This window comes from Oreochromis niloticus, unplaced genomic scaffold (genome assembly GCF_001858045.2).
Source record: "Oreochromis niloticus isolate F11D_XX unplaced genomic scaffold, O_niloticus_UMD_NMBU tig00008085_pilon, whole genome shotgun sequence".
Classification (NCBI taxonomy): domain Eukaryota; kingdom Metazoa; phylum Chordata; class Actinopteri; order Cichliformes; family Cichlidae; genus Oreochromis; species Oreochromis niloticus.
Genome location: NW_020328960.1, coordinates 11,263 through 26,569, shown reverse-complemented (window position 1 = coordinate 26,569; position 15,307 = coordinate 11,263). Strand labels below are relative to the sequence as shown.

Here is a 15,307-nt window from a genome sequence, read left to right as displayed (position 1 = left end):
AACATGAAATAAAACAATATGCCTTTTCCATTAGGTTATTCCATGTTAATCCATATAAAGTGGCAAACAGAGTGAAATGTAAATGAAACAGGACACATTGTTTATAAAACATTTATGCCCTACTCATTATTGTGATGATAATACAAACTCAACTTATTAAATGTTAACATGAAAGCTGCTCGTACTAAATTTAATATAACCAACAAGTTTTTACCCCTCAGTCCTAAAAGGCTGATAATGGTGGCATAGACAAGTTTGTGAATGAGGTGATGTAGGAACTGATACCGTGTTTATCTATTAACAATCTCACTGATTTTAAATTTCAGTAATCTCAAACGACCTCAAGGTCAATGTAACAGGTTAAGTTTTCTTAAAATGATGAAAGGCTCGTGTTCAAGCTGATACTTAAATTGTATTTCTTTAGAAATCAGTTTTGGTTCTGTGAGGGGAAACACAATGAGGAAAAAAATGCACAAAAGAACAGCATGAAACAAAAACAAAATACAACAAGAAAATCTCAAAAACATGAGAACTACGAAGAGGAAACAAGAACTAAATGCATGTGGAAAAAATTATAACAAAACAAAGCAACATTTAAAAAGACCCAAACGAAAACAAATTAACAAAGAGAATAACATGAGAACACAGGGATTGGACAAGGCAGAAAATAAGAAAAAGGTGAACAAATGAGATAAAACAACATTTAAACACCAAGAAAATTAAAGATGACAAATTTTAATGACATGAATGAAAGCAGGAGAAAATAAAGATTTGGCAATGAGTGGGTGGAAACAAGGGAAATTACAAACTGGGAGTCTTCATCCTTCCTGCCACTCAAAACCTGTCATTGTACCAGAAAAGGAACGGCACACGTCATCCTTTGTCATGCAGCCACTTTAAAAGTTACTTTAATTTTCAAACTGATGCTGTGTGTATCAACACATTCACAAGTTATCACATTCACAAACTTGAGTGCCGAGATTGTGAATGTGATAACTTGTGAATGAGTTGATGTATGGTGTCGAACTTGATGCTGTGGGTGTGTCTACTAAAATTTTTCCACAAATTCAAATCACAGTTACTTTGACTTCAAGATCAAGGTCAGAGGTCAAGTTTTCGCATAATCTTGTGAATGCACCACATAATACCTTCTGTCATCGATTACATCTGCATACAGTATCAGTGTTCTTTGGCTAGCTGATCACATTAAATCATCACATGTGACATCTGCATTACATTACATACCTCCATCGTGTCTGCATAATAGTGAAAGGCAATGAAAACTCTGGGCTGCTGGGCTTTTTTCATAATCACTTTAATATATGCAACAACGATTAAACATCTGTATTGTTGCTCATTCTATTTAATGATATAAAACACATTAGAGGTCAAATAGTTTTTCAGCTAATCAGTACATTAACAAAAACTCTTCACATTATCTTCTTAAACTTTCTGTGTGACAGGATTTTGTATTTTTTAATATTTTATAGAAGAAACAACAACAAATAATCATTAGATAAATCACTAATGCCAATAAATGTTTCAACAATACAGTGTTCAGACCAGAGTTTTGCCTTTTGTATCTTTCACAAATACAGTTACAACCAATAACTGACATCTTCTTTTGTTGTTGTTTTCTACATTAAAGCAAAGGTAAATCTTTCAGCTGCAGGTCTGTACAAGCAGCAGTAAGTTTGTACTGCACACAGGCTTTTACTGCCAAGCATGATGGGTTTTTTTTTTTTTTTACCTGTTCTTAAAATATTTGAAATATTGTATTTGCATCACTTTGCATCTTTGACTTTCTATTTACTCTGCATAAAATCTAAATTTGTATAAATTTAATCTGGAAAGTAGACCATTGGATTGTATATAAAAGTGAGCATTGTGGCCAGTGGCATTACTGTTTTTGTGTTTTTGAAACTAGTTATGAAAAGCATGGGAGGATCTGTCTGAGAAACTCAATGCTGAAGAAAGAAGCCACATCCAAAGGCAGGCCCTGCTTTACTATTTTATCCTCAATGAAACTACAATTGAAAAAATAAAGATTGTACTATATTAAAAAAAATACTCTGAAGCCGTGAATCTGGTAAAAAGTGTTCACTGAGGTTAAAGATCTGCAAATAGGCTTGTAGACTTATATTTTCACCCCCTGCTGGCCATTAAAAAGAATGCAGGTTTGAGACTTTCACTTTTTCAGGCTATGTCACTGAATCCAGTCTGTGATTGCAGCCCTAAGCCACTCCCACACAAACACTGCCTGCATCGATATCATATAATGGAGATATTTTTTATTGTAGAAATCTCCATAAATAGTTGTGCGTTGAAGAGTAAACTCCTGGCTGAATTTTACAGCAGATTATTTCATTCTCATTCAAATTCTTCTTAGACATCAGGCAGAAGGATATGTGGAAATTCTTTTCGGAGCACAGGAAGCGATAAAGCAAATGAAATGTGAAATGCTGCAGCTCACCATGACACTGAACCTCCTCAACACCCTCATCACGCATGAAAAATGGCCTCGCTGAGCTGTTTTTCTGACTCCACCTTATGTAATCCTTCACATTTCACAAATATATTAAATTAAATTTGCTAAAGAAAGTTGCCAAAGTGGGGAAATGCCTATAGCAACAATAATTTGCAGTTAAAACAGGATCCAATCAAATTTGACATAGTAAAGTTAATAAACCGATTTAGAGTGTTAGAAATTTGAAATGCAACATGGTTACATTTCTAGTTATATATTTATCCACAGATTAATGGAACCAATCAGAATTTTAGTTGTATAATTTCCATCCCATTCACAGGTCCATAAATGAAAGTAAATACACAGCTGCACACTTTTTTGTGCACAGCAACATCTGTAGCTTTCCGTACGACTGTGTGGCGGCCAGGCCTCTGAGCTTGGGCCTGATGTCTCTCATTTATCTTCTAGAGGCGTCAGATTCAGCACTTTGGCTCCAGAGTTATTACTTTCTTTATAAAACAACAGCCAAAGATAACACCCTTGACTCCTTCCATATTTTTTCTCTCTGTTTGTTTGTCATCTCCTTTTAAAAAACCGATATGTTAAGTTAACCATAAAAACAAGCAAAAGAAGGTTGAATTTTTTTTAAGTAAATCATTTTGTACTGGCATTAGTTTTTTAGAAAATAAAGGGCAGTTTGTAGTATACTACAGTATTTATACATGTTTTTTATTTGTAATTTTAACATGTTTTTAATTAAAGTTACAGTATATCTTCATAGCATCCAAGTGGCAGTTTCTTCAGCTTTTCTTTCCAGCTCAAATTCAAATTGGATTTTGTGCCATTTCATTTCCAACTTAACAAACAAGAAGTAAAGGGACAAAAATTGCAATTTTTTTTAAAGTCAGTGAATGTAAGACTGAACTGAAAAAAAAAGCATGTTGATTTTTACAGATCATATTCTCTGTATTTTTCAGCAGACTTAATTTCTTTGGACATTTCTAAATAAAAAGAGCTGCAGATTGGTGACAAAATAAATTTAAAAAACACTTAACCCCATATAGTGAAAGGATCTGATTGTTCTGTTATGCATTGCTTTTTCTTTGGTTCAAAAAGCTAGAAAATCACAGATGTAGGTATGTTGTGTCTTGGCTGTGTTCTGTGTATCTTTTATAACACTGTGCAGCTCATAACAGATAGAAGAGCTTAGGAATTAAAAAAGGATTTCACCTGAAAACTCACAGAGCTTTTTACTTTGTGTACTGTTTATATGTGCCACTAAAATGCTGCATATGTACTGCTGAAATAATAAAATGTAGATTTGTTTAAACAGGTGAACTTCAATGTGGTTCACCTTCACTGGTGGTGGTCAGAGGGCCCGGTGGCGCCAGTGTCCGGCAGCCTCGCCTCTGTCAGTGCGCCCCAGGGCAGCTGTGGCTACAATGTAGCTTGCCATTGCCAGTGTGTGAATGTGTGTGTGAATGGGTGAATGACTGAATGTAGTGTAAAGCGCTTTGGGGTCCTTAGGGACTGAGTAAAGCGCTATACAAATGCAGGCCATTTACCATCAGAAAGATGGCAACTGCTTCTTTTAGCATCCAGCGCTACTGAAGAGTAGCGTTCACAAATGTACTAACACTTTCTAAGTATAACATCTTGATGCATGCTCAATCATCCAGGTAAGTAGATCAGTACGTCAGTATGATCAAACAGCATGCAAGATGGCTGATTACAGGAACCACCTGAGATTCAGCCTCAGATGCCGACAAGACAGGATTACTCCTAAAAGTCTGCTAAAAGCTGCTTAATGAACGGGTGAGGCAAACAAGTTTTACCATCGACGTGTTAAAATCTGAAGAGGAGTGGATCCAACAGAGACTTACAATGCTTCTAGATGACAATACTCTTAAAAAGGTGTTTGAATTCACCGAGAAGGATCGTCTAGCACAGCACGAGAAGTCTAAAAACCGGCAACAGAGTTTGACTTGTTGTGCGTCGGAAACCACAGCAAAATACAAAGAGTGTCCTCAGTGGTCAGAAGAGAGAAGGATGCCATACCGAGGATGTGGACAAGTGGGTGAAGAATTTGTCTGACAGACAGCTCACCCAAACAGAGAAAAACATCCTTGCTAAAGGTTTGAATTTTGCTGTGACGCCAAGACAAATCCCGCTAGTGGAACTGATCACAGCCACAGAAAGAGCAATTTGAAAGAACAATATTGCAGACGTGGAAGCAGAGCAACTACGGGCAGACGTTTCGGTCTGTCTCAGCAACGCAAAGCCCCCAGCATCCAACATCAGCATGGAGGAGAGGAAGGCACTCCCATCACATTATCATCCTTTAGGCAGACAAAGGTAGGTGCACAGTTTTGCTAAACCAGCAAGACTATCATGAGAACATTTCGTCACTGCTCAGTGACGAAAATACTTATGAGCCCCTGAAACAAGACCCAGGAAATGGTTACAGGAAGAGGGTGATAGACTGTCTGAAGTGGAAGGGTAGCCTTCTTAGATTGTGACATTTCCATCAGTAATGGGGGACATCTAAAAGCTGATGTGTACCGTAAACCTACGCATACGGATCAGTATTTAAGGTTTGACTCTCATCATCCAATGGAGCATAAACTGGTTGTCATCAGGATGCTACAACAGAGAGCGAACACCATCCCCACAGACACAGCGGCCAGAGAAGCAGAAGAACATCACATCAAGAATGCCCTGAGTAAATGTGGTTACTCCAGCTGGACTTTTGTCAAAGCTGGGAAGGCACCTAAAGAAAGCTCCAGCCGATCCAGGAGAGAAGGTCAGCTGCCTTCTCGAAAGCCTGTAGGGATCCCGTATGCATCAGGAGTATCAGAACATTTGAGATGCATTGTTTCTAAACACCACATCTCTGTGGCTTGAATTTAAGAGAACAAACGTTATAGGATTTCCTTACCTGGATACCTGGATTACCTTTAAGACCTACCATAGAACCAAGTCCGCCAGAGCTTATATTATATTTTTACATGCTGTAGTGCCATTTTTGGGAGCATTGCAAGTTGATATACATCAATACAACCATTATAACCCAAATTTTAATAATATGTATGCATTAAGTGCATAGTAAGTACATAAATTGCAAAAAAAGTGCAATAAACTACAAAAAATTGAAAATCGTTTTTGTTTTTTTAACATATATTTCTAGTTAGAGAAATTTAAGAGGCTTATCCCTCAAAACTGTAAATACAAAAAAGTTGCACAAACTAGTTTCCCACCACAGGAAATTTATTTTAAGTGTCTTCATAGTTTTATTTTTGACATACACCAATTTTCATATACTGCAGGAAAATCGAAAATAAATATTATAATGCAAATTTGCGAAAAAAAAACCCAGCATATGTATCAAAATAAACTATTTCCAGCAGTGCAATATGAGTCCTAGGCATCCCAGAAACGACACAGAAAGTCATAAAGTCAAACATAACTTTTAAAAACACAAGTATAGGCTCATAAGCCCCTGATGGTAAAAAAAAACTACATTTCCGCAAAATGACGTCACTTCCGGTTTCGGGCAGCTCACGGCGGACATGCCATAGTTCGTGCTGATGGAGTAGGAAGTGTTACAAACAGCTGATTGGATCGGCAAAGCGTGTTTCTGGAATATTATGTTTTTGTTGCTGCAAGCGCTTTTTATGCAGTTTTTGCAAAGCTATATGTGGAAGGAAACCGTGACCTAGGACAAGCTGATGGCATAAAATGTAAGTACAACTCCTCCGGTTTCATATGCAAAAAAATTATTGCGCTAGCTTACATGGTTGCAGTGCTACCGGGATTTAAAAACAGTTACGCACAACAGAGCGTGCCCGCTCCTACCGGCTTTAAAGGGTTAACACAGTCGTCTTTGGTGGCATCTTTGCTTCTGGAAATTATACTGGGATAGTTCCTCCCTCCAGCACTCCACGGTCACAGTCAGTTGTTAGCGGGAGTAGCATTCATGTGATCAAAAAAATACACCAGTGGGGAATTAGCATCTCTAAACAACAAATCAGAAAAGTTTGATTTTGCAGGTTGAAAAGATTGATCCAATCACTCTGAAAAGACTTTCTAACAGCTCTTCTCCCTTTTAATGTCTCACAAAAACTGAAAAACATCCCTGCTCATCCTAAAATAATATCAATAATTATTTCTGCAGATTTGTGGAGGGGAATTGGAAGCAGGAAATCGCTGCACGTCAGCAGGTGAAAAGAAAAGAGAGGGAGGAAGTTAAGTTGGACATGTGTGTGTGTGTCACAGAGATCACACAGCTGAGGCATGTGGAGGTGTACAACACATAGGTGTTTTGACTGACAGCTTCTAGCTGTAATCACGTGTATGATTGTTTCCACATGTGAAACGGATGTAAAAATGATTGGATGAAAAATCCCCCGTGGCCGGCAGTCTGAATAAAGGCTGTGAAGTCGTGTCAACATGGTTTCAGTTATCCTGCAGGAAAGTAAGACTTTAACTTTTTATTTGATACATCAAAGCGTGAAGGTATGCAAGAGGGACTACTTTTACACACATGTAGACTATTGTACTGATGTTTCAAGTATATTTTTTGTCTCTAACCACAAGATCAGATGTTTTCTGATAGTGAGTGAGGGGTTTTTTTTCCAGAGAGAGCAAATGTTTTTAATATATTGATCATTCTGAGCCATTTTAGTTCACAATGGAGAGGTCTGATGAAACTAAAATAATAATTTTAGTCAATTTTAGTCCATAGAATAGGCTGGAAAATCATGGGGAGACCTTTGCCTGTTCAAATCTCTTTCTGGTGTGATATCACACCCACATTGTGCCAATGAGTTTAATCAAAGGATGAAAACTAACATTTTGTACCCGAAAAACTATTGAGTATGGATGCAGTCATTTTGTAAATGATTCTGAAAAAAAAAAAACCTTTAAAAATACAAGATAAATAATTGGTTCTCTTATATTATTTTTTATTTTTTACATACAGAATAATTAGCTAGTTCAGTTACAGAGCCAATGCATAACACCACCCACCTCAAAGTGCTTTATATCATCAGCTAGGCCATACAATACCAGAGAGAAGTCCAAAAATCACTCCCATTTAATAGGAAGAACCATTCAGCAGAACCAAGCTCTTAGGTTAAAGAAAAAACATAAAAGAGGAAGAACGATCAACAAAACACAGACTACAGGAGAGAGAGGGCATTGTTAATGACGTGCAGCAGTGGCACATAGACACGTGGAGAAGAAATGCTGTGTCCATCATGGGAAGGCCTCCAACAGACTGATGTAAGATGCATAACTAAGTGATGTTTCAAAAAGGAACACTTTAAGGCTAACCTTAAAAATACAGGGGACGTCTGTCTCCTGAATCCAAAGTGTAAATGGTTCTACAAAGGAACCTGAGACTTGAAGGCTCTGCCTCGCATTCTACTTTTAGAGGCTCTAGGAACGACAAGCAAGCCTGTAGTCGTTGATCAAAGTGCTCTACTGGGATAATATGGCACAGTGAGATCTGTAAGTTATCATGGCACATGATAATTCAAAACTTTGTATCTCAGGAGAAAGATTTTAACATTAGAACCACCTGTGTAATACTGTGTAGCTGACCTACCATAGATGAACACAAGACTTTGACAGTGAATTCTTTCAGGAGGTTGGAGCGTTCATGGATTGTTGTCAGCAGTTTGTGCCGTTAACACAAGGGACACTTCACAGTCACAGTAACAATAAATGCCAGAACCATAGACTGCATATAAAACATGAATGTAGCTTTGGCGTTTGGAAAGTGAAGCCAGTAATTCAGCTTTCAGTATTCCTGATGGCCATGAGGAGGGAACTCATTTGGTTTCGAAAATAATTCTTCTTCTATGGAAGTCTGGAAAACAAAGACTTTGATCCACAACCTCAGGAAACACTTTCCTGATGAATTCGTGGCCAGAGTCACTAGTTTCAAGTCTTATTTAATACAATGTGACTTTCATTGTATAAATTATGTTCTCCTTTGTGTAACTGACAACTTGCAAGCCTTTGAGCGTGTGCCTCAATTAAATAGTGAAATCCACACTCACTTGTCATATCCCAGATTCAACATGTCTAGACTGTCATGGCAAAAGTGCACAGCTTGAGGCTTCATAACAAGTTTTTGCAAACTAATGGATGGACTCACAACAGTGACAGTCTGTGGCATAATGTTGCTTTCTAAAGATATGACCGGTGTTTTGTTTTGGCTTTTTTTTATATATATATTTTTCTCATTTCTCATTTTTTTCTGAATTACAATATATGAGATTATTTTCTTGTTCATCCCATAAGAGCGCTCAGTTTCATAACAAGAAACCGAGGGTTCTTCATGTCTGGTTCAGACATGAAATTAACCAAAACATTGGTCCAACTCATGCATTTGCTGTCATGGTCTGGGTAGTTTTCCACAGCATCAGCTCCTCCCCCCTGGGTGGAGTCTTTGTTGTTCCTCACCTGATGGCAATCATACCGGCAGTATTTATGACCTGCGCACACAACTAGTCTTCGCCAGATTATCTGCCAACTTTAGTCAGTTCTCGGCCTCACGTCTGTTCCTTGGTGAATCATCGTGTGTACTTACCTTATTTCTGTTTTCTCGTCAGCATCTGGAACCCACCTACCAAGCTCTCCTGGATTCCAGTTTTCAGCTGCCGGTAACCTCTCCCTTTTCCAACGGCCAGTCTCTCCTGCCTGCCTCCCTGCATTGCACGCTGTACCCACCTGGGTCTTTGTCTCCTGCCCCCCCCTCTCCTCCAAGCAACCTCCACCTGCAAGCACGTAAGGCAGCTCAGTGTAATTATTCTTAGATGCACTCACAGCTCGCTGTTGGATTCCCCTGACTGCTCTCTCCTCTGTTTCAGTGCCCTGGCCAGCCACAGTTTCCCCTGCCCTGTCCCTGCACCCAGTCGTCCCTGTAATCTAGTCGTAGTTCCGTTATGGTCATAGTTTCTCTTACCTCAGACATCTAGTTTACGTTCCTTATTACTAGTCTGAGTTTTCTGTTGATTTCCAAACATTGAGAATAAAAGACCTTTTGTTACACCGCACCTCTCGCCTCCGGTTTTGAAACTGCACTTGAGTCCATCCCATTTCCACGGGCCACTGTGCCATGACATTTGCCACAACAAAGAAGGCAGATGTTGTAAATTCTCCTCAGCATCAACTCCACATGCCATCGTCCCTATTCTTCATCTCATTACTTGGCATATATAATCTCTGGTTGTACTGTGGCTTTTTGGGGCAGGGAGACAGAGTGAACTATAAAGGGTTTTATACAAGCTGAGGAGTGGAGTTAAACTGGAAGGCAGTCTGCATGTTTGTATGGAAACAATTCTTTCACGAGTTGCAATTCTGTTTGAGTCCAGATGTAAAAAGCCACAGGGAGAGAAAGATGCATATCAGTCTTGACACCTAAATCCAGGATGATGCTGCACTTGAAGTGCTATCCTAACCTCACCGAAAAGACTACATTTAGCAAAAGTATTCTCTGTGCATTTCTTTTCCTAAGCAATAATGATTCTGAACAAGCAGGATAGAAATTCTTCCAGTTATATTAAAGGATCCACATACTTTTTTGGGGAAGAAAAGTGAGTTAGGTAACTTTAAACTTTGCATATTTGTTGGTGTAAGACAGGCTGGTCTGAGTATTTCAGAAACTGTTGATCTGCTAGGATTTTCCCACACAACCATCTCTGGGGATTAAAAAGAGGAACATATGCAGTGAGCAGCAGTCCTTTGAGTAAAAATGCCTTGTTGATGTCAGAGGAGAATGGCGAGACTGCTTCAAGATAATAGGAAAGCAGAAATAACTCAAATAACCACTCATATCAACCAAGGTGTGTAGAAAGACATCTCTGAATAACACATTGAATCCTGTAGCAGATGGTCTACAACAGCAGACTACATCAGGTCCCACTCCTGTCAACTAAGACAGCACAGGCTCACCAAAATTGGAAATTAGAAGACTGGAAAAACAATATGAGCAACATTCAGAAGGTAGGGTCAGAATTTTGCATAAAAAACACGAAAGTGTGTCTCCGTCATGCCTCGTTCAGGCAGTTTTGCTATACTATTGGCTGTAAATTACTTCAGGTGAATGGAATGTCTCTAAATGCTCATCTCAGCCAAAAAGCTAAGGATTTTTTTAAAACTGTGAATCATGCAAAACCGCTCTGGTAAAATGCAGGAATTGTTTTAAAAAAGGGAAATGAGCATAATAAGTTCCCTTTGACAATATTTTGTCACAAATTATTATGATCCTACTTTAAGTCTAATCTCTGTACTCAAGTAATTACACTAAGTCATGCAAATGTTTTGTGTTTGTTCTTGACAAGGAAGCACGTTTTCTTTCTGGCTGCTTCTCTGTGGTCTGACCAGAAACTAACTCATCCTTATTCTAGAAAGTGAACCACAACATGTGGCAACAGAGCCCACAAACATGCGCTCATTCCTCTTGAGGGGAAACTAGCAACTGAAAAAAACAGAGATAGAAAGAGAGAAAGTCCCAGTGTTCCTCTCCACATCCATTTGTCTTTGGACTACATTCCTACTCCTCTTCCTCAAATGAAATGGTTATCCCTGCAAACAATGAGAAGACTGAGCTGCAGGAGCATCTGCAGCATGTGAAGTGGGACATGAAACAAAAATTGGCTCACAAGGTCGAGGTCAACTTCAGCATCAGCACATTCTTTGAGCCAAGGCGTTGGAGAGAAAGCAGGCGCGAACTGAAAATGGCCCTAGTCTCTTCCTAACATGCTTTTATTTCCCACATACTTCGTGATCAGCAGGCCTCAGTATGTTATCAGGTAATACTGAGACAAACAGCTGCTTACGTGCTGAAATGTGGATGTATTATTTGAGTAAAGCATTACACATGAATCAGAAGAACAATACATTTTGACCAATAGGCTAACAATTAAAGTAAACTCATCAGTATTAAAAATACAGCTGGAAAGGTGAACTGTTCCTACTTTAAGAGCAAGTGCAGGCAGATATGTTGCGAAATGTATTTACCATCATAATTAAATACAAAAAGAAAGAATGTGCAGAAAAAATCTGAACTCTAAACTCACACCTATGATATTAATTTAAAAATCATAGTTGACCTTTTCGAATTATTGTAACAAAAAAAGGAAAAAAGTCTTTTCTGTGGCTAAGTCCTCAATTTTCCTTTATTCCTTGTAATGTTGTCAGTCTCCATATGAGTCACGTTGACCATGTGCTGTGTGCTTCATGCTTTGCTCTGGAATGTCAGGTTTCGAATTGCATGTACCCGATATTGCCTTGCCATGCCAGAGATATAAGATTGTGTGTAACTGTAAAATAAAATGACTATTATTTATTTGCAATAAAATAACATAAACCACACACCAAAGTACACACAGGACTTTTTATTAGTAAGTTACAATGCAGACACATGCACTGCCAAGGACATTTAAAAAAAAAAAATAATACTATGACATTTCATCATGTTTCAGTTAAACAAGTTAAGAATCAAGCAGTTAAGTAAGAAAAGATTTTTTCTGTTTATAACAATTAGAACATGTATGATTGAACACAGAAGAAACGTGCACTTTACTGCACTGCAACATAGAAAATTATCCTAAGTGTAGAAAAACATATCATTTTCATTTGACAAACACTTGATGATACAAATGTGTTTGCAGTGACTGACTCACCCGAGTTTCTTCCAGAAGCCACAGGTTAACAGGTTAAAGGATATTTATTGTGTCACACAGCATGTTCTTTGGAAACTGGTTCAGCGCAGCGGTTTGAGAAAATATCACAGGCTGTCTGAGCGAGCAGGGTTTCCTTCATGTCATACCCATACTCCAGAGGCAAGTGCGGTGTTGGTGGTGCATCACGGTGTAGTGTGATGTACCGGGTTGTCAAAACCGGCTGCTGACATGACAGAACACTGCCCTCCTGCACCAGCCCAAAGGCACTTTCCACAAGGGGCTTGTCAGGTCAGGGATCTGGTAATGGACCCACAATGCCTCTGTAGAATCCACTCCTAAAGAAAACATCAATGACAATAATGTAAGGAAGAAGGTTATTATACTGAACAACAACTAAACTAAAAAGTGTGAAACAGTGGTGCATAAGTTAGAGACTGGGATGTATATATGTACATGACTGAGTTAGCCGTCTTCAGAAAGTGTAATGTTGTATGTAAATTAATACCTATTCTGACACATGCATGTATGAACAAATAGCAACATGCATTTGTAACACAGGAAACCAAATTTTACAAATCTAATTACCGTACTCCAGTCTGGGCCATCCTATTTGGTACCGGCTTAGTGAAGATCATAGAGTTGATAGGTCCTGGCTTCACACCCTAACAGAAGACACATTTACTATGGATGGTGTTGCTGTTCATATGTAAACATGGTCTAATTCAAAAACTTTAACCTTATTTAAATTACCACTGTCCGTGGCTTGTGCCATTGCTGTTCAGATTCGGTGCAGCTATGCACAGGGGGACAACCGGCACTCTGAGTTGTGAGTAGTGTGCTGTTTGGAAGAGCAGTGCCACTGTGTGATTGCACATAACAGCACCTGCCACACAGGAGCACTGGCTATGTGTCAGTACCACCGGCGATGAATCCAGAAGCTTAATCTAAGAAGAAAGAACTAAAATTAAAAATGTAACATCATCTTCATGGAAGAGCCGAACAGGAACATAGTTCAGTGTTATGGTTACTGACCCCTACAGGCTTACCCTCCTGAATGCTTAGTGTTTCCTTCTCTCCCTATTAAAACAATTTAACCATCCTTGATAACTGTAATAACTTAGATTGTGTATATTTGCAGTATTAACTTGGTGTAAATTTGTTTCTGATCACCCAAACACATCTGACTAGTCAAATTAGGTGTGATAAAGCAGGGGGACAAGGAAAACATTCAAGTTGATGGGCCTTCAGGAATGAACTTAACTAATGCTTAAATGAACTGAACCCCACTGAACAGGGATTAACAACTTTACACAGCTTCCTGCCTACACTTAGTCTGTGTGGTGCCTCACTCTTCCTCATTGACCTGTAGCACAGGGCTCTCACACCGACTTCCCCTGTCAACCTGTGTTTTTTGGACACTGAATAAAGATACAAGAACCATTAGCATTATTTCTGTACTACTCATGTCAACACATCTTAAACATATATACTTTACACGTAGCAAGAGTAGCATTGGGTAGTTAACTACCTGCTTAGTTAGCCAACTACCTAACGCTATTATAAAAGTGTCTAACAACAAAAGTGACATTAGTTAAACCTCAACTATAAACACCGTTTAAGGAAACATGTAATGTAGAGAATTGACATCAAATGAAACACATAGCGGAGTAACGTAGTGTTTGCATTTCACGTTAGCTAACATTTCTTTGTCGGTTAATTTACGTTTTCTTACCTTCGTAGTTGTGTATATATGATGCAGCATATAACTTAAATCCTTTATCTAACATGCTGACGGGGGTTGTCGTCACTCTGTAAATCCGATGAACATCAGTGATGTTCAAATTTGGGCGCTCTTGTAGGCAGCGAGTGCAAACGCGGAGGTCGGATTATGAATGAGTGGGAGGAGTTGCGCCATTAGAACGAAGATTACATGACGCGTCAAAAGGCTGAGTGCTTTGAAGTTCGGTCGTGCTTTGAAGTGCGGCCGTTAGGTCACGCCTACTGAGGGCATAAATAGAAGTCAAAAACAGCATTAGTTTGTGTTAGTCTGTTCCCTCCAGATTTCACAACGCTTTCTTTCCAAACTCCATATGTTTCAGGTCTTGGACCTGTTCCTGGGCTCCTGCACTCTGATATACATCTCACCCGCTTGTAATTATCCATCACAGCCGGCGTGGAAACCTGGAGGTTCCCTCCAGATTTCACAACGCTTTCTTTCCACTCTCCTTGTGTTTCAGGTCTTGGATCTGTTCCTGGGCTCCTGCACACTGATATCCATCTCACCCGCCTGTAAGCATCCATCACAGCAGGCGTGGAAACGTGGAGGTTCCCTCCAGATTTCACAACGCTTTCTTTCCAATCTCCTTATGTTTCAGGTCTTGGACTGTTCCTGGGCTCCTGCACTCTGATATCCATCTCACCCGCTTGTAAGCATCCATCACAGCAGGCGTGGAAACCTGGAGGTTCCCTCCAGATTTCACAACGCTTTCTTTCCATCTCCTTGTGTTTCAGGTCTTGGATCTGTTCCTGGGCTCCTGCACTCTGATATCCATCTCACCCGCTGTAAGCATCCATCACAGCTGGCGTGGAAACCTGGAGGTTCCCTCCAGATTTCACAACGCTTTCTTTCCATCTCCTTTGTTTCAGGTCTTGGATCTGTTCCTGGGCTCCTGCACTCTGATATCCATCTCACCCGCTTGTAAGCATCCATCACAGCGGCGTGGAACCTGAGGTTCCCTCCAGATTTCACAACGCTTTCTTTCCATCTCCTTTGTTTCAGGTCTTGGACTGTTCCTGGGCTCCTGCACTCTGATATCCATCTCACCCGCTTGTAAGCATCCATCACAGCGGCGTGGAAACCTGGAGGTTCCCTCCAGATTTCACAACGCTTTCTTTCCATCTCCTTTGTTTCAGGTCTTGGATCTGTTCCTGGGCTCCTGCACTCTGATATCCATCTCACCCGCTTGTAAGCATCCATCACAGCAGGCGTGGAAACCTGGAGGTTCCCTCCAGATTTCACAACGCTTTCTTTCCATCTCCTTATGTTTCAGGTCTTGGACCTGTTCCTGGGCTCCTGCACTCTGATATCCATCTCACCCGCTTGTAAGCATCCATCACAGCAGGCGTGGAAACCTGGAGGTTCCCT

The 15,307-nt window shown here is 39.7% G+C and overlaps 1 long non-coding RNA gene across 3 annotated transcripts; it reads right to left on the bottom strand.

Moving 5' to 3' along the window:
* Positions 1-11,859: 11,859 nt before the first annotated feature.
* LOC109197978 (uncharacterized) lies at positions 11,860-14,105 on the bottom strand. Of its 3 annotated transcripts, XR_002058986.2 has the most exons (5): positions 13,895-14,077; positions 13,489-13,580; positions 12,913-13,106; positions 12,748-12,824; positions 11,860-12,497 (listed from the first exon to the last, which is right to left on the bottom strand). It is a non-coding gene; the product is annotated as an uncharacterized LOC109197978 (long non-coding RNA). The 3 variants fall into 3 exon arrangements; XR_002058985.2 differs by having other exon boundaries at positions 12,913-13,580; positions 13,895-14,105; XR_002058987.2 differs by lacking the exon at positions 13,489-13,580 and having other exon boundaries at positions 13,895-14,064.
* Positions 14,106-15,307: the final 1,202 nt, after the last annotated feature.